Source organism: Apteryx mantelli, chromosome 18, assembly GCF_036417845.1.
Source record: "Apteryx mantelli isolate bAptMan1 chromosome 18, bAptMan1.hap1, whole genome shotgun sequence".
In the NCBI taxonomy this organism is placed as follows: Eukaryota; Metazoa; Chordata; class Aves; order Apterygiformes; family Apterygidae; genus Apteryx; species Apteryx mantelli.
In genome coordinates, this window is record NC_089995.1 from 3,676,510 (window position 1) to 3,694,336 (window position 17,827).

The 17,827-nt window shown below is 47.5% G+C and overlaps 1 protein-coding gene across 1 annotated transcript in view; it reads left to right on the top strand.

Moving 5' to 3' along the window:
- The first annotated feature begins 704 nt into the window (after nt 1-704).
- Nucleotides 705-17,827, top strand: part of RALY (RALY heterogeneous nuclear ribonucleoprotein) — a 159,718-nt gene continuing 142,595 nt past the window's right edge. Inside the window, exon 1 of the mRNA XM_067307498.1 lies at nt 705-746. The gene's annotated coding sequence lies outside the window, so the exon portion shown is untranslated. The remainder of the gene's footprint in view (nt 747-17,827) is intronic.

Consider the following 17,827-nt stretch of genomic DNA (forward strand, 5'->3'; position numbering starts at 1 on the left):
CCAGGACACGATCGTGCAGGGCTCAGACCCCACTCGGGACATGGTCCGGCAGGGATCAGATCTCCCTAACACGGGACACGGCCCGGCAGGATCAGACCCCCCCACCCAGGACACGGTCGTGCAGGGCTCAGACCCCCACCCAAGACACGGCCCGGCAGGATCAGACCCCCACCTGGGACACGGCCCAGCAGGGATCAGACCCCCCCACCCGGGACACGGTCCGGCAGGGATCAGATCTCCCTAACACGGGACACGGCCCGGCAGGATCAGACCACCCCACCCGGGACACGGTCGTGCAGGATCAGACCCCACCCGGGACACGGCCGCCCGCTCCCGGACACACGACACCTCCCCGCGCTCCGCTCCCCCCCCCCCCCCCGCTGGACCTTCCCATCGCGGCGGCCGCGGAGCAGCGGGGGGAGGAAGGGGCCGGCGGCGGCGGCGCCCCGCGGCCCCTCGGCGGCCCCCCGGCGCGGCCCCCGGCGCGGGGGGCGGCGGGCGCGGCGGCGGCGCCGTCCCCGTCCCCGTCCCCGTCCCCGTCCCCCCCCGCCGCGCGGCGCCGCCGTGGTACGGTCGGCGGGAAGGCGTCGGGGCGGCGGCGCGGCGCGCGCCACTGCGCCCGCGGCTCCCGAGAGGCGAGGGCGGGCCGGGCTGGCGGGCGGCCCGCTGCTCCGCGCCTCCTCCCTGCCTCCCTGCCGCCCTGCCGCCCGCGCCCGGCGCTCGCCCCTCCGGCGCTCCCCGGCTCGGTGAGTACCGCCGCCCCGCCGCCGCCCCCGCGAGCCGAGCGCCCCGTCCGGGCGCCGCCGTGGGCGGCCGCGCACGGGCTCGCTGCGGCTTCTCGTCAGGCTGCTTTCCCCGCCGTTCGCGGGGTTTGTTTCAGTTCGTTTTTTCCACGTGAGCTTTTCTCCGCTCGGGTGTCTTCCACTTGCTCGGCGCTGTGAGGAGGCGGGAAGGGGGGAGAAACTTTCCTGGTTGGAAGCAGCTCCTGGGGGGCGTCCTGGCCCCCCCGAGGCGCCGCGCGCGGGCGGCCCGCGTTCGGCCCCGGTGACCCGCAGCCCGGCGGGCGGCGCGGCGGCTCCGCGCCCGGCTCCGGCGGCGCCTCGGCGGGGGCTGCGCAGGGGGCTCGGCCGGGGGGGAGGCGTCCGCGAAGCCTCAAGATGCCCGCGAGCGGCTTATTCCTCTCGCAGAGCGCGACCCCCGCGGCCGTTAGGAGACGGTCGCTGTTGCGCGTGTTGGGAGCTGCTGAAAAGGCTTCGCGCTGATAAAAGAGGCCGGAGAAAGAGGCTGCGAGAATCCCGCGTCGCCCCAACCGCGCCTGCACGGCAGCACTTGCTTTGTACCGAAGGGGCTGCAAAGTGCACTCTGCTGCATGTTCCTGTCGAGCCCCCTGGTCTTTTAAAAGGTCATCTTCTAACATTTAGGGGCGTTGTCTGCCCCTAATGTGTTTGGGCTAGTGATTTCTCTAAGTGTTTGAGATGAGGTATGAAACTCCAGTTCTTTTGCTCCAGATTGCTGTGCAAATAGCTTTAGTTATCCTTACAACAACCGGTAAGCCTCAGCTGGGGTTCAGTGCTTAGAAAGGTGGTCCTATGGCTAATCTCTTTTATGCTGAGAGAGCCAAAAAGATTTAGGACATAATTCACCTGTATGGCGAACAGTATGAACGTGCATCTTTATCTTCCTGACTGTGCCTCTAATTCTCTGCTTTTTGTTATGGGGAAAATGTTAGCTGGCTCAGTCGTACAGCTCAGAAGGTTGCGCTGGGCTGCAGGCTCCCGGGGCTTTCCCACGGTCCCGGAGCTGCTCCGTTGCTGGTAGCTCTCCTGCTCGGGCTTCAACTGAGATAGAAGTCAACAGCTTCAGGATTGAATTTAGCTCCCTTCTGAGGAAGGGAGTTATTGTTGTCTCCCCCCTGCAGATAGACACCATAAGCTAATAAATAGCTGATGCCAGTGTTTCCCCGGGTGGGGAGGAAGCTGGTGTGGGTAGCATATGTCTGTCATTAGTGGCAGCTTCTCCTGAACTGGCAAGGACAGCGCAAGCATTTGGGCTGGTATTTGCTGTGGGCTTCAGCCTCCAGGCTGAGCCTGTTTTCTTTGGCCTTGTGTGCCGCTGGCTGTGTCTCTCGGAGGGACAGTCCTGGGGTGGAGGGTTTAGGTGGTGTTGCAGGACCTCCGGATGATGCTCTGCTGCAAAGAGGAAGCCTCCCCTCTTCTCCAAGTGCTTTGGCTGTTGGTCTCCCCCTCCCAGTGGGCAGAGGGAGGAGGTGGTACTTTCGCTTGCATTTTGTCCAGTCCTTTATTCTGCGATTTATTCCGATTCAGGCTCCTCTCTCTATTTTCCCCTAAGGGGAAGGGGAGGGAAGGAGGGAGGGAGGGAAGAAGTTTTGTATCTTCTAACCGAAGTCGGCTGAGCTTCTGGGCGACACGGAGCCCACGTTTGCCGTGTGTAAAGCGAAGGACCGCGTTGCTCTCGTTTTCATAGATGATCAGGGTGGGGAGGCAGGTAAGGAGCTGGTGTCGTGAGTAAAACCTCGGGTCGAACCACAGCAATACGGCTCTGTCGCATCTTTTATAGCCTACGTACTCTCAGTGACAACTTGTCACAGGGTTTATTGCTTGCATTCCTGGAAGGTTTTTTTATGGCTCCTGTTTTCAGCAAGCAGTGTTAAGCTTGGCTGCGTGCGATACCTTTCTTCATGAGGTGCATATGTTAAGACGGATACTCATTTAGTTCCCCATGCTGTGCCGGTGAAGGATTGCCTGTATTTTAGTTCTGCCAAGATAATGTTGTAGATGGATTTCAGGGGAATGCCAAAGCAAAGAAGGTGGGTCTCTTAAGAACCACTTTCCTTAGAAAAAGCAGATAATAGGCAGTGAGGTTTTGGAGAATGCTTTATTTAGGGACTGTAAAGAGAGGATTAGAGCTCTTGACAGAGAGCAGTTTATCTGGAGTAAGTGATGGGCCTCGGTCCTTCTGAAAAATAAGAATCTCACTCATTCCCAGCACCAAGAGAGCTTTCAGCTGCCCTCATGCCAAATTGGTCAATAAAAGTGACAGAACTTCTTTTGATTTGTGTTCTTTATTGATGGCTGCATCTGGAGTTTTCAGACCTGGAAGTAAATTTGCATCTACTCAAAGAAAATGGCCTCTGGATATAAAAATTTTTGATATACTAAAGGTACTGTAGAATTATCCAAGATGTTAGTTATATGTATTAGGAATAGCTGTGTTTTTTTGGAGAATAGTAGCTTTTCCTTCCTTCCCCTCTTTCCATTAAGCTACTCTCTTGTGTGGCACACAGTTACGTTCCTGGAGTTGAAGAAACACAAAGGAATTTATTTCCGAACTATAAAAGTGAAGAGTGTCTGTGGAGGGGGAGAAGAAGCAAGGAATCAAATCTTGGGCTCAAGTTTTGATTTTAATACAACTTGCTTATTCTTTTCCTGGTTCTAGATTTTGTGATGGAAGAGTTGGAAACGTCTAGTAAGAAATACATGCTAGAAGAAAACATGAAATAATGAGCCGAACAGAACTAACTTCAGGATAAACCGTCATCAGAGATTGTTTATAAATTCACAGACCTACTGGAGAAAAGGGAGGGAGGAATTGTTCAGATCAATAACAAGCTCTTCTTGTATAACTGTAAAGCTTTAATCATGTCACTTAAAAATATATAAAATGTAATCCTAAGTGTATACTTTTTCTACCTGTATTCACAGTGGAAGCTGAATTTGTAGCATTCATGGTGATTTGGGTAATCTGAATGAAGCTGAATAGCAAAGAGGCTCTTAGGAGAATCTGAAACCCGGTAGGCATTTTTCAGACCTGAGTTATGTCACTTTTTTTAGAAGTGCCTCAGGCAATTGCATTTTAAGAAGAAAAAGCTTTTGTTTTCAAGCTGGCCTAGAAAAATGCCAAGGATATATCCAAAGTAAAGGCTTTCAGAAATTGTCATTTGTGATTAAGTTGATTTTGCTGTTGTGCACAAGAATGCTGCTGCATTCCTTGGAGTAGTGTGAACTGTGTCTTTTTTTTCTTCCACCACCAGCACTAGTTTAAGAGTAATAGCATCTAGTGCTTCTCACTTGGAAGTGTATACTTAATTAGAAGGTCAGATTTCTGCTAGCTGCATCTCTGATGTAAACTGAATTATATATACTTTACAAAAGGCAGGATTGAGGTGACACCAGTGCAGAGACTGACTCCAAAGTGCTGTTCTGGAGAACTAACACCTGCGTATGAGGATCTAGTTTTGCAGTGAAGATACTGATATTTTCAAGGCAAAAGCTGGTAGGAATTGGCAAAGACTGCTCTCCTGTGCATGTTCTGGGAGATCCTTAATTTATATGGAAACAGTAAGTCTGTGTGCTAGTAGCAAATCTTAAGCCTTTTTTTGTGACTTCTAGTGTTTCTTGCAGCTTGAAACAATGAAAATTAGGATCCTGTTGTTGCCAGGCTGTGAGCAAACAACAGAAGCTACTTCTGTGAATCCCAGAGCCTGAGCCGGTGGGGAATGTGGAGGATGTAGCAGACCCTGCTCAAGCACAAATGTGGAAAAGTACATCTCCTGCAATCCATAGTTTTGCAAGCTCTTAATGAGGTCCTTTGTTTAAGAAAGGTGAAGTACTGGGAGTATTGGCAATGCCTTTTTATTCTTTAAAAAAACCCAAACAACTGTTCTTGACTTAAGAAAATTACCCGGTATGTTCACTTTGCTAACAGTGTTAAAGTGTTATTAACAGCTTCCAAAACTGTATCGCTCGGGAAGGAGGTAGCTCGGAAATTAACCTTGTGCTCTGAGAAAACTGCTTTTCTGTTGCTGGATTGGGCTTTGTTCTGGATATCCAGGGAAAGGCTAAAGGGCCGCGTGAGTCATCTCTTTGGCTCTTGTATAACGTTGTTTAACACAAACAACCCTGTTTGCTCTACTTATTGAGGCCGCTTGCACCTTCCAACACGAAAAGGCTTGGGAGTGGATGCATCCTCCCCAGTGGAAAAGCTAATGAGCTGCTTCTGCTGTTTTCACGGACGAGGGTGGGTCCCGCATCTGTCACTCTGAGCACATAACAATCAGGTTTTTTTTCTTTTTTTCTTTTTTCCAAAACAAACCTGTGGTATATGTTGAAACCGAGTACTGACTTGAAACAGGTCTGCCAAGGAGAAGCTCCTGAAGCAAGACTTGGGCTCGCCTTTGCAGGGAGAGTTCCCGCTGGCGTAAGGAGCTGCGAGGCTCTGCTCTTACCCTGATGCTGGAGATGAGAGCTGCGATGCCAGACTCCTGTTCTGAAAGCCTTGCGGTGCTGGCAACAGAGTGTTTCCTGCGCCTAATGTATCCATCTCAAGACTTCACCAGCAGTGTTGTGCAGCTGTCCTTTGTTCCAATAAGTCTGTTTTTGAAATGGAAAACAGTGCCAGCTTGTTTTTCAGAAACAGCAATGAGGTAAATGGCATGGGCACCTCTGGGCTGCGTCTGCCAAGAATTCAGCAGTTCCCTGGTGAAGTCTGCTGCATCGTCTGCACATGGTGTGTGATGGTACTGAAGAGCAGAGGCTAAAGAGTGGCACAGCTTTGTTATCTGATGCTTTTGCAAGCAGCTTATGTTGCAACAAACATAGTCGCAGTAGAAATGAATACGAACTCTTTTTCCGATTGCTACTACAAGCAGAAAAAAGAATGCACAGGTTAAATGCACAGGCAAGAGCAGTGACTGAGCCAGTTCAGCTCCATCTCCTATAGTGTCAAGATCTAAGTGGCTCTTTTGCTGTGTCCTGCCATCTTTAAAAGGAGAACATCCTTCCATGTGGGGGTCTACCTTCTAGTGAAAGTATTTAAATGTGGAAATAAGGGTGGCAATTTCTGCCAGAGAAGATACTTGAGCTTATATGAAAATGATGGCAATGGCCACCTGTTTTGGAAACTGGGAATAGATCAACACTACTGTCTGTTTTAGTTCCTGAATTCAGGCCTATACTGTCAAAGGACGCAAGGTGGAGGGGGGAAGTGGTTGCTGATGATCCTCACCTGGGCTCTTGATGTCTTTGTCAGACAGTCTAAATTTCATGCTTTCTATCTGTCTTTAGCAAAACCTTCTGGAAAGTTATCTTGGGAACATTTGTCAGAAGAATGCTTCCTTTATGAAGACGCAGGAAATGCCAGTTCTGTCAGCTGTTTCCTCCAGAAGGAGCAGATACTTTGGCTTGGAGATGAGAGGTCTGGTAGAACTTAACTTGTGGATGAAGCCTAATGACATTGTAAAGTAAAGATAATCTTGTGCTCCAGCAAAGAGGTTTGGACCTCGACCGTATGGGGCTATGTTATAGCAATTGATTCCATGGATATCGTATGACAGTCGACTGGCAGCTAGTGCTGTCAGTGTTCGTGTTACCATCTGTTCCCCCTCGTTCACCTGGCCTCCACTTGCTCATCTCAGTTGCATCCTAGACTTGCCAGAACTTCAAGGTGACTCCTAGTTTGAGATATGGCCCCCACATAAGAGATTGCAGATGATGGGAGCTTGGCTTATGGATAGTTTCACCAAGGAGCAATGCTCCCTTTAGTCTCCAACATAACTATATATATATAGTTATATATATTAAAAAATACATATATATAAATATATATATTTTTTTAACTTCACAAATTTGAGAAACACTGTGGGTCCTTTTGAATGTGATGTTGCAGAGCTCATGGTGCTGCGCACCTGAATGAGCATTGCTGGAAGGACAGTGTTGCAGTGGTTTTGGATTCAATAGTTGCTGCTTTCTGTCCCTGGAGCTGCATCTGCTTGTATAGGAGTATTTGCTTGTGACTGTTGTTTCTGCGGCAGCGTACACATTGCAGAAGAAATACTGTTTCTGCGCCTCTTTCAGAAGTTTGAGTGCTATGATCACTGCAAAAATCCTCTTGATTCATCTTCAAGAGCTTCATCGTTAGCTCTTGCTGCTAATACTTAGATCTCGTGTGCCACTCTTAACAGCCTGTTGGAATGAGTAAGGGTGATTAAAACTTTGCCTCGTACACGTACTGCCCACGTCTGTGATGGGCTTGAAAGGTCCAGGTCATTCTTTCCCCCTCGCTCCTGGTACCCCTCTCCAAGGACAGACCTATCCATATTGCTGTAGGCAGTGCATTTCTGTGCAGGCACAGGAACAAGAAGGGGGATGTAGATCATGGAACTGGTCCTGAAAACTACTGAAAAAGCTTCTGGTAGAGCTAATCTCATAGAGCTGGTATCCTTTATCTCCAGAAACTCTCTCTGCACCCCCAAGGTGCAGGAGATAGTGAAGAGAAGCATGAGATGGTAGACTCCACTGTGAGAGTGCCCGGTGAATCTAATGCTGTTGAAGAGCTTCATAAGCACATGGGGAATGATCGCTGCCACTGACAAACATCAAAAGTGGGCTTTGTTTTTTCCTCTTAATTAGGAATGGAGTGCTTTCCTGCAGATGGACTCCCCAGCCATTTTACTGCGATATAAACAGCATTTTCAGGGAGGGCACATTAATAAGCCAGAGTTGGCTAATACCTCCTGCGAGCAGCACCATGCCTCGTGGCAGGAGAGGGACAGGAAGGGCTTAGGTGGTTTTAATTAAAGTTGTTGTGAAGAAGAAATTAAATTTGGTCTCTTGCCCTGCTTGTATTACGAGGGGAGAGGACTCTACCTCTCTGAACTGAGCTATTAGCAGCTTTCTGTTTGCTTAGGAAAAAAAGCAATTTCTCTGTCAGCTTTTACGCTGGCTCCTGGGCCATGATTGCTTGTTTATTTTCAGCAGCTCTGCAAATCACTTTGAAGATGGGCTAAACATTGATCATCTCTTATAGTCCTTCATCTTTGTTCTGTCGGCAAACATTGCAAAATGTATCTTAAATTACCTCTTTTTCCCCAAATGAACGGGCTCAAAGAGAATGGAGCTCTTCCAGCCAGGGTTTAAATCAGTCTGTCTTTGCTTATAGGTTTTGCTCCAGACCCTCCTGGATTACCCTTCCAGTGCAGCCAGGCCCCTTTGACCCTGTAAATCTGAAAAGCAGCAGGGGTCAAAGGGGAAAAGAGGGGGAGGAAAAAAAAAAAGAGGCCAACATGCTACTTAATTTCAAAGCCAAAGCTAAAAGTGCTGCATTCAGTGAGCTGGATCCATTTACAAACCACCTGCTGTCTTCTTATTGCAACAGTGGGACTTTTCCTTTCCTTGCTGCTGGTGTCTGACAAGCAGGCGAAGGGCTCCGCTGTGCAGTGCTGCGTAGCCTGTGGGATGCAGCAACGAGCTGATGCCCAGCGCTGGTAGTTGCTGGCAGTACAGCTTAATTTCATAATAAAGTGAAGGAGCTTCTATCTCTGCCTTCCTTTGCCTTTTGAGTGCTGAGACTTGCAGGGTGGGCTCGGGCCGGGAGACGATACCCCACGGTGGCAAGACATTGCTTCTATATAAAATAGGTAGGAGACAACGGTCGTGGCTATTTCAGTGTGGAAAAGTGTGGAAGCTGCAGTTAAACTGAAAGCACGACTTAATAAATCGTTATGTAGCATGCTTCTGATGGCTAGCTTACGTATGCAGGTATTTTTTTCATAGCACATAAATGATATCAGTTCATACCTGACCTCTTGCTGAGTTCAGCTGGAAGGGAATGCATTACAGACGTCATTATTTAGATGCCTGCTTGTATTTGTTCCCATAGCATGTGTTTCAAAATCCTGGATCCTGCACGTGTGAGAGGAGCTCCTGGACCTCTTAGACTGCAGTGGTGGTTATCCCACTGAAGGACGCTGAGTGCATGGGTGGATTCAGCACCTGTACGGTGAAGGAAGGCTGCTTTAAGACTGCTTGTGTGCTTGTGAGACAGGCTTTCCTTTGCATTCGTTGATTCTGTTATCGTTTCCTTCTGCAGATGGAGATGATTCCTTCTATCAACTTGCAAATGTTGTATTGACATCCCATTTCGTGTGCTTCTAGTACATGATGTGCGTCTGTTCAAATACTGATTTGTAAAAGGGAAAAACACAGTGCTCGTAGCCTCATAATTAATAGCTTTATGTAGCATAAACAGATATCTGTGTTTTGTGGTTTGTTGGGGAGGGTACGTCTTAGGAAGTTATAGACTCCTGCCTTCTGAGTCATGCGCATGACTTTTAGCTAACCCAGGTCTCCTGCCTGCCTGCACACCTGGGTTGCTCATCTTCTGCACGTGTGGGGAATAAATATTGTGTGTTCACATACAGCCTTTTCTGCAAAAGTTCCAAAAAGAGGAATGAACTCTGTGCCCCAGCTTGCTGTTCAGGTTGGAAAGTCACTATGTCTTGGGGTGAAATGCAGGTGGGCGTACAGCCCACGACTATGTAATGAAAATGTAGAGACTCTTTTACTCCTTCCTTCGTTGCAACAGACGAGGAGCATTAGCAGGTGTCTGTAGCCTGCAGTGATGGGACAGTGATGTGAATAGGAAAACGTTTGTGTGATGATAGAAAGCAGTGTTTAGATCTACCAAGTTACTCTTTTTGAAAAGAAAATACTTTTGGAAGTTCAGGGCCTTGACTGTGCTGGACTGCAGTCCTTTCCCATAAGCAACAGACTGATGCTGAAGAGATGCTTGTCCCCTTTTGCAGTGAGCAAGAGCTTCTTGCTTCTGGTGGCTGGTTTTCACATTTCTAGCTAAATGTACACAATAAGGCAAGAGTTTGGGTTCTTCTCTTAAAGTTGGTATCTTTTTATTTCAACCCAGGGTGTCACTGCTGTGGATGGGGGGAGTGTCTAGCAAGCAGACTGAAGACCATCTGATAAGATAGGTGCAAACTGATTAGGCTGCTTGTTTTTATTTATTCCTTGAACTTTATTTCTGTTTGAGGTTTTTCAAGCAGGCAGTAATGGATAAGGCTTTCCATCCTCTAGACTCGCTGCTGTCCTGGTTCTTTTCCCCTCCCTGGAGAAAATGATTTTTAAACACATACAGAAAATCTGGAGGTTTTACTAGCCGATCCTTGGTATCCTTCCCTTGAGTACAGTAGTATCAGATCTGTGCGTGTACCTAGTGAAGTAGCCATGGCTCCAGAGAGTTTATGCTCTAAATAGATAAAAGGTAGGAGGGCATGTGACTTGGCCTGACCTTGGGTGGCAGCAGAGCTGGGAATAAAGCCAGTTCTCCTTGCTCCCAGTTCACTGTCTTAGTCATTAGTTATAGTGCTCTGTCATGTCATTCCTGCCTCAACCCTGCCTGCAAAAACCTGACTTACAACCAAAGCAGTAGTCGCAGAGTCTTTTGGGACCCTCATGCCAGCCTTCCACATCGCACGCAGGCCCCTTTGATTCCTCTCCCCGGTGGCTTCACTCTGTCACCATTCATTTCTTCGTGGAGAGGGTGGGAGTCTCGGAAACGTGGGGCATGTGAGATGTTGCTTGATGCGTGAGCAGAGCAACCGTTTTTGCAAGGCGCGGGGAGGTTGCCCGCTGCCCCAAAGTGGGCACGCTGCGGGACTCCCGTGCTGGGAGCGTGGCAGGTGCAGCTGGGTCTGGCTGGCGGGCAGGGGAATATGTTTTGTTTCCTATGACTGCATCCGCTTATTTCTTCCACTCTTTGTCTCTTTAGATTAAGCTCTGTGGGGTTCTCTTGCAGACTAGCCGTGTAAAACTAGCACCTAATGAAATGAGGCTTCAGGTGGGACTTCTAGATGCTGCAGCAGTCTGCAGCGCGGGCAGGGGAGAGGCTGTTTGCAGTGGAGTGCTGGGGGTGGCTTGGGTCTCCTGCGAGGCGGCAGATACTGCTCGCTCTTGTGCTTCTCATGTTACCTAGTCATGCAAAACCGTAACAGCTTCTGTTTGACGGATGTTGATCCTTCAAATTACTTCCCAAAGTCTCGAGTTTTGGAGCACTTCAAAGCCGCGTGCAGCCGTGACCAGCTGGTCGCGCAATGCTGCACCCTCGCCAGCTGGGTGGCTTTGCTCCTCCCGGATTAAATGGCTTGAACAGAGACTCGGGGCTGGACAGACCTGGAAGACCTTGGACAACTGAAATGTGCACTTTCTTATGTAAAAGTGATAAGGGGGGTGGGGGGCATTACAACAAAAATGTCTGGGTTCGTGCCTGGCTAGAGGGGGGGAAAGGGAAGGTGTGCCAGGCTTTTCAGCTGTCCTGGGAATGCCTCGGCGCGTAGCCTAATGTATATGCAGCGTTCCACATGGCTGATTTGCTTACTGATGCGTTCAGTCTTGGTAACAAGTTACATGTTAAATATTTTTGTAGATCAGGGAAAACAGCCATTGAAAAGTGGGTTTAAAAAAAAAAAAAGAGGGATCTGATGATACTATGTTTCAGTCTAAAACCTGGTGAAGCAATCCTGTACACAGCTGGTTTTTGTTCATGCACATTTTCAGGCAAAGCCAGGTGGTGTTTAATTTTTTGCATAGAAATCTATGTGGTGCTATGTCAGGCTACTCACATCTGTGCACTCTGTGTAGGTCAGATGTGTCTTCATGTCTTTATGAAGACTAAACTTGACAGCGTTTCCTGTTTGCAACCAGGGAAAGAAAATCACAAAATTAGCATGCTGACTCCATAAGGAGTGTTCCTAAGGGGAGAGCCCTAAAGGGGGAAGTGCACGCAGGTGAAGTACGTTAGCTTTACCATGAACTTCAGGTTTGTGACAATGAGCTTTATTGATGAAAGATTTATCTAAGCTGTGTGTCTGGGATTGATGGAGTGTCATATCAGATTAGCCTTACAGTTCAAAATATTAAATGCTTCTATGCCATGCTTCTAGCAGATGCCTCTTGCTTTGCTTGGAATAAAAAGCCTGTTCTCTAATCTTTGAAGCTTGTTTCTACTGCTGTATTTTTTTAAAATGCAAATCACTTGCCCCCTTCTCCCCCTTTTCTCCCCCTTTCACTCCCTGCCTGACTTCTCATTCTGGCAGTGTTGGTAGAGGATAAAATGAGTTGAAAACAGCCACTGTCTTCATCAGAAGCGTGTTGGGAACCTGATCTAGCACCCTTTAAAATGGTTGAAAGTCTCCCATATCCTTTGTCAGAAACGCATCAGATCTAGATATGTTGGTCTTGTAGCAGATATTATTACAAGGTAAAATTAGTGGGGTTGAAAGATATGTTTACTACTGATGTCCCCAGTTGATCTTCATCTTGTGATCTCTGTAGTTTGACACCAGTCCATCCAGTAGTGGACATAAACCAATCTAGCTGATTTCAACAGTTCTACAATTTTTGCTTCATCTTGAGTCCTGAAGTCATGTGATGCTGCAAGGATTTTGTTTCTCACAGAAGGAAATTTATAGCTTTGTGGAAGGAAAACCTTGAAAGTGTGACCCAATGGAACCCTAAACATCCAGAAAAACAGGAGAAAAAATAAACCCAGAGTTCTTTATTTAAAGCTGAAGAGGGAGCTGAAGATGTCAGAACTGGCTCTGCTACCTGAATTTGTTTCCCTCAGCTGAGATGACTTTGTGAGCAACCATGACTGAAACAGTGGCAGACAAGGGTCAGAGTAGATGAACAGGGATAGATGAATGTCTTCACAAAATACAATGCAGTGTGGAAGACATATCAAGTGTTAAAGCTGACCTGCTCTACCAGACTATCAAGAAACATTTGAAGTGAAAGGACTGCACCCGTCATCTCTTCCTTCAGCAAACCACTAGCATCTACAAGCACTAGCAGCCTCCTGACATCCTCAGAATTAGAAGTGAGGTTCAGTATTCTGAAGCAGCTGGATTTTGGGAGCTCTCAGCAATGAGCAGATGCTAGTGATTTCAGCAGTAAATTCAGCGTAGTCAACACTAAGCTGACTTGGCTCTCAGTGGTTTATGGATTTAGGAGCACTGGTCTTGGAAACTGGCTAGGGATTGCAACAGGCCCCCAGTGGGGAAATGAACTCTGGGCTTTGTAGAGTTGCTCAAAGTTCCTTGGAAAAAAAGGAGCGATAGGAACATTTTAGTGGAAGCTGGAGTAAGAACCTTCTGTACCTCCTGTTCTCCTCCATGACAACCAGGGTTCCAGCTAGAAGCCTGTGTGTAAATGTGACTTGAACATGTGGTGAAGTCTCAGGACAGATGCTTCTGCTGGAGAGACCACCTTGCTAATTGCTCTTTTGCTGTACCCTGTAGAAAATCAAGAGACTGGATGTTTGCTAGGACCGTTCTTTTCCTTTCCCTAAATAAGATGAAAGATGTATTGTTAGGGAAAGTCTTGAGAGCAACCAATCTTTATCTGTTAAGTCCCTGCTGACCAAGTGAAACTAAGAGGAAACTAATGAAATCCCTATTGTCACTACATATTTTTTGACCTTTAAAAGGAAAATGTGCTGGTGAGTCAGGAGACCCACTGGGAAATCTGTTCAATTTGTTTTGGGCAGAAGGTGAACCAAGATGCAGCAGTGATGGTGGCAGCTTAAAATGAAGGCAGAGAGATCAGAGCAGTGTACAAATCTCGCCATGCTGTTGTCTCTCTGGTTTATGCATAAACACAGAACTTGAGTCCCTAGAGCTGTCAGGCATCTTTCAGCTATTCTGGTTACAAAGCAAATAGAGAAGCTGAAGTGTTTTGCAATTTTCTCCTAGCTTGATGCTAAACACAGAGTGTGAAAATCCTTACTTTCTGAGAATAAAAAAAGGGAGGGAGGGAGGAAGAATGCTGTTCCCTACTCTGCATTTACATAAGAAAACTGAAATGACTGTTTTCATCAAAACAAGTTAGCCTGAACATTTTTATGGTGATAAGTGCCCTTTGAGAATGATTTGGATGATGTTAACACTTAAGGGGAGTGAGCCCGGCTGAGCCTTCCAGCAGCTCAGCAAAGCCTTTATTACTTTTATGTGAATTCAGAGTTGGGCTGGAGATGATGTGTTAAGACTGAATTCAGGTACTGCTAATAGCCTCAAAGTTTGGAGAGGAAAATGGATTTTTGCACAGTCTGATTCTTTTACCAGGACTTCTAATCATGAATAACAGTGACTCATTGTTCTATCTGGTTTGGAGAGCAAGTTGATTCTTCCCAAACGCTGGGGGTTAGATTTCTCTAACAAAGACCTTTGGCTTGAAGGCCTTAATTGCCAAAAGTACTAAAGCTCAGGTGTCTGAAAGAACCTGATTCTTTTTGTACTGACATTTTCAAGAAATCTAGCCCTTGCTGTCATAGTGCTCATGGTTGCCTCTGGCACTTTTGAAACTCTGGTTCCAGCTAAGTGGTTGAAACCCAGCTTTCTACTGTTTTCAGTACTGTTGTGGCGCACACACAAGCCACAGCTGTCCTTTGGGTGGTGGATGCTAACTCAGTCAGAGGAACTCAGTAATTGGAGAATCTCTTCCAGCCTAAAAATTGGGCACTGCTGCTCTAAGCAACCAGCTCAGCAACATCAGGAAGGTGGTACCGCTGAAGCAGGACCTGTGTGACAAAAAGGTGGCATCACCCTTGGCAGGCAGCTCTGTACCAAACATACTTGTAATTACCGAGTGGGTTGGACTTCAGGGCCAGGCTGCTTGAGAAGCAGCCTGTTTGCTCTCGCTCTGACGCCTTATAATTGAAAAGAAATAGCAGTCCTGTGCCTGAGCTGTCAGAATAATTTCCCCAACAACTGAGCGTGATGTCTCGGAGCAGCAAGGGCCCTCGAAGTCCTAGGGCTGTGAAACATCTGCCAAAACTCTGCCCCTGTGCTCTCTTGGGTCATGCCAGTCCCACCATCCATGCTACATGCCTCCAGCCCTCCTTTTTGAGAGAAATCTATTAACCTTTACAGTTATTTTTCTGCCGGCCACTCCTTGTCCAAAATAGCTGAGCTGGTGCAAGGCCCTCGGTTGGTTGTACAGGAATCTGGGAGAAATTACAGCCCCTGCCCTTGAGGCTTTCTTTGGGACTGAGTGTGTTCTACCCTGCCTACCAACAGAGCCTTTCCACGTGTGGCTTCTCGACTGGAGTCGAGAGTAAGTAAACATTGCCTAATCCCAGAGAAAGCTGTGAGAGCTGGTTACCCTGTATTGCATATGTGCCTTTGGAGAGACTTAGTGGCCAGATTTCTGCTGTGGAGGTGCATGGTGTTTTCTTCAAAATGCAGAGCTGGACCTTGGTGTAGCACTGGGGCAAGAAGTTTGTTTGTTTGTTTTCTTTAAGGGAGGGGGAGCTGCATTCTGTTTTGGGGCTCAAAAGCCAACTCTGGGGGACCTGCTCCAAATCCTTGAAGTTCCCTACAGCTCCTCCATTCTGAGCGCATCTTAATTTTTATTTTGGTGATGTGTGCATGATCATTTGCTGTTGTACCAGCTGTAAAGCAGTAACAGCTATGATCTTGGGAAAGCAGTGTAAGAAAATGATTATGACAGATGCTACTTCAAAAGGTTCATAACCATAGTCTGGGGAGCTTTGCTGGGGTGTCAGGGGAAGAAGTATATTCAGCCTTGTTCTTTGTAGGGACAACATGTATCCGTGCTTCAGTATGAAGTGTCCCTTCACACTTTATGGGTACTCCTTATATCCCTGCTTCCCATTCAATTTAGTTGCATACTGTCTGGGAGAGAATTGATGACTTCGCTGGTACTCTAATATGTTGTTGTGCAGATGGAATTGGAGTCTAACAGTTGAATTTCCCAGCTGAGCTGGTGAACAAGCCCCTCTGGCACTGGGTGTGCAAGGTGCCTGCTCTGACTCTAGTGCTCTGTTCTGATTCCTGCCATTGCTTGTGTGGATGTAATAAATGACTTGAATTGACAGAAGCAAGCCCATTTGCAAAGAGAGCGAATCGAGTGCTGTAGGCCTGATGTAAAGCTTTCTCCTCTCTCTTTGCATGGGGCTTTGCCTGGCAGTGCAGGAGCAGCATACCAGAAAATGAGGCCATAGCTTGATGTTAGGAAAACCGTTCTCACTTCAGGACGGCATTTGGACAGAAGCTGCATGGAGTAGGGTGGATAGCTGGAGAGCATGATGACTTTGATCCAGCCTGAACCACTGCTCATTGTATGGTCTCTGGCAGCACAGCTGACCTTGTTCCACTGCTGCTAATAAGGCAGATGAGCTGGTAAAAAGCCTGGGTGACTCTATGTGATGGCTTTATAGCTTTGACTCTCTCCTCTTTCAGAAAACATGTCAATGAACCTCTTGTCTAATGCTCATCCTAGTTCATGCTGTAGCCAAAGGGCTTGAATGATTTTGGGATTTTTGTACAGGTGTGGTTGCTTGGATGTTAGGCACCTAGACTCTCCTCCTGAACCACACCATGCATCGGCTGGGTTAGGATCCTGCCTCGTGGGGGCCAGCACAGAAATGGCCTTTTTGTGAAGGATAGCCAGAGTAGTTGCCTTTATCTCTCTTAACTGCCCAGTCTGCCTTCAAAGTTTCCCAAATTCTTGGTCTTCATGGCAGCTCTGACTGTACTTCTTCAGAAGAGTGGTCTCTAGGCCAAATTTGTCACTTGTCTGCATTATTTATGTGCTGGAGTACATAACTGGTGTGGGCAAACCTGTTAGTATTCCAAGGGAAGTCTTAGCAGTCCCCAGCTGCCTGTCTGCCTCTGGGACAGCCTGTGATCAGCTGCACTGCTGGGCCATGCCCATCTTTTTCATTTGCCCTGGGTTTGCATTAGGTGTTGGGCAGCTTTGGTGGCCCAGGGCTCTTCCTCAAAGGGCTGTGACCACCTGCTGCAGAGGAGGCTCACTGGCTGGCCAAAACCCAGCTGATCTCTGGCTGCCTGCAGAGGCAGTGTTGACATGTGGAGCTAGGTACGTTATACAAAAAGCAGTATTTCATTTTATCAGGAATATTTTATTCACTGTATAGCTTTTTCATCCCAAAACACTGTTACAGATGATGAGCCAAATCTAGCTCTCCGGCATGAATTGGGAGTAATTCTTCTGATTGCACTAGAACTGCTTTGATTTACATAGCATAACAGAAGAATGGAGCCCTACAGTAAATAGGGCTCCAGTGGGGGAAGAAGAGCAACAGCCAACAGATCTGTATCACACTGCACAAAAAACCTTCTGACCTCATGAAGTAGCCTTAGCATTTTATTATCCTTAAAAAACAAACAAACAAAAAAACCCACTTTTTTCCTTCCTCTAGAGGCCTGCTCAAAAGTATCACCCCCTCTTTGCTTTATGCAAGTTGGACCTCATTTCTGGAGGGTAGCATTCTGCACTTCTGGGGTGATCTGTGTGCCCTGTGTCTTTGGGGAATCAGCTTTGTCGCTTCACTGAACTGCGAGAGGTTGATGCCAGTTGAGTAACAGTGTAAATGAGCTCAAAGAGAGGATTGGGCAAGGTGGGCATCCAAGCCCTGCAACCAGGGCTGCAGATAGGCTCTTCCACAGGGCTGATCCAGCACAGCCCTAGCTGGCTTGCATGCATGTACCATTGCAAGAGCTGTTTGTTATTACACTGCCTCTTGGTCTGCGCTCAGACGGGCTCATCGCATTTGGTGTAGAGGCAAAAGCACTTCCCAGGCCTTTATTTCGGAGTAATCTATGAATTGCTTAATTCATTGTTTTGAATGCATTGGAAATATATGGATCTATCTGATCCAAAGCTATTGAAATCTTTGGAAAGTCCCTCACTAGTTTACTAGATTTGTATGTGACTGTAGCTGTATATGGAAAATTTGAGTGTGGTCTGCTAAGGCAATGCAGATTGGCCCAGTGTCCAGTAAGTGTTCTCAGTTCCCCTTAAGCTTCTCCCACCATCATCGATGAAAAAGGCAGGAAGAACCAGTGGGGTTGGAAATGTGCTGTGTTTTCCAGGTGCTTCCTCTTGGCATCTTGGACTCTTTCCATAGTAAAGAGGGTCTACCCTTAGAGACAGCAGCTCTTTGAGCAGAATCTCTGCCATGTGAAATTTGGGAATTA